The 1,403-nt window shown below is 43.0% G+C and overlaps 1 non-coding gene across 1 annotated transcript; it reads right to left on the bottom strand.

Moving 5' to 3' along the window:
- Positions 1 to 729: 729 nt before the first annotated feature.
- Positions 730 to 836, bottom strand: LOC141716177 (small nucleolar RNA R71). Its single transcript, XR_012572896.1, has one exon. It is a non-coding gene; the product is annotated as a small nucleolar RNA R71 (small nucleolar RNA).
- Between the last annotated feature and the right edge of the window lie 567 nt (positions 837 to 1,403).

Here is a 1,403-nt window from a genome sequence, read left to right as displayed (position 1 = left end):
ATACTACTTGCAAACTCGTATACTTGTGTGTATTATTAGCGCGTGTTTAGCGACTAACAAGTTTTTGGCGCCACTACTGGGGACTGCAGTGTTAATTTATAGCTTATGTACTTTCCATCAGTGGTCGTTAAAGTTCATTGACTCGGATATTGTTACTTATTTGTTTCCTTGCATTATTTCAGGTACTCTAGCGAGGGTGTATGCATACGCGTTCGCGTACTCGTAAGAGAACTCTGGATAAAGCCGAGGAAGAACTAGTGGTGGTTCGAAGGGAAGTTTTTGAGGAAGAAAAGAAGGTAGAAGAAGAAGAGAAAATCAAGGAACCAGCTTTAGTAGAGATGTGTGATCAAGCAAAAAAATCCTAAGGCTTTGATGGACTATTCTTAGCCTAAGATTAATGACATTCAGTCAAGCATCATCAGGCCAACCATCAGGGCTAACACTTTTAAGATCAAGTCAAGCACGATTCAGATAATACAACACTCAGTTCAGTTTGGGGGTTCTCCTACTGAAGACCCCAACATGCACATCAGGGAATTCATCGAGATCTGTGACACTTTCAAATTCAGTGATGTTACTGAAGATGCTATCAAGCTGCAACTCTTCCCATTCTCTCTGAGGGACAAAGCTAAGTGTTGGTTACATTCTCTACCAGCAGGGTCTATCACCACTTGGGAAGATCTTGCTCAAAAGTTTCTCACTAAATTCTTCCATATGGCGAAGACTGCTGCAATCAGGAATGCTCTTACTCAGTTTGCTCAACAAACTGGAGAATCTCTGTGTGAGGCTTGGGATCGATATAAGGAGATGCTAAGGAAGTGCCCACACCATGGCATGCCTGATTGGATGATTATTAACTACTTCTACAATGGATTGGGTGCTACTTCTAGACCCATGCTTGATACAGCATCAGGAGGAGCCTTGTGGGCTAAAAGCTACGATGAAGCATATAAACTTATTGAACTGATGGCTGCTAATGAGTACCAGAATCCTTCCCAGAGACTGACTCAGGGAAAGGTAGCAGGAATTTTGGAGTTGGATGCAGCAACTGCTATAGCTGCCCAACTTAAGGCTTTGGCGATGAAGGTGGACACTTTGGCTAATTATGGGGTTAATCAAATTTCTAGTGTCTGTGAGCTTTGCGCTGGTGCCCATGAGACTGATCAGTTCGTGAGCAACTTTCAGCATTCGCAGCAACCTGTGCCAGCCACTTATCATCCCAACAACTGCAATCATCCTAATTTCAGTTGGAGCAATGCTCAGAATATGGTTCAACAGCCTTATCAGCAATATCCAGCTAAGCTGTACAACCCCCAGGTTTTCAGCAACCGCAATATGCACCGAGACAACAACTCCAGCTGCAACAAGCTAATGAAAAATCTGAATTCGATGAGTTAAAACTT

This window comes from Apium graveolens, chromosome 3 (genome assembly GCF_009905375.1).
Source record: "Apium graveolens cultivar Ventura chromosome 3, ASM990537v1, whole genome shotgun sequence".
Taxonomy (NCBI): domain Eukaryota; kingdom Viridiplantae; phylum Streptophyta; class Magnoliopsida; order Apiales; family Apiaceae; genus Apium; species Apium graveolens.
Note: the sequence above shows the minus strand (reverse complement) of the source record. Positions and strands in the feature narration are given on the sequence as shown.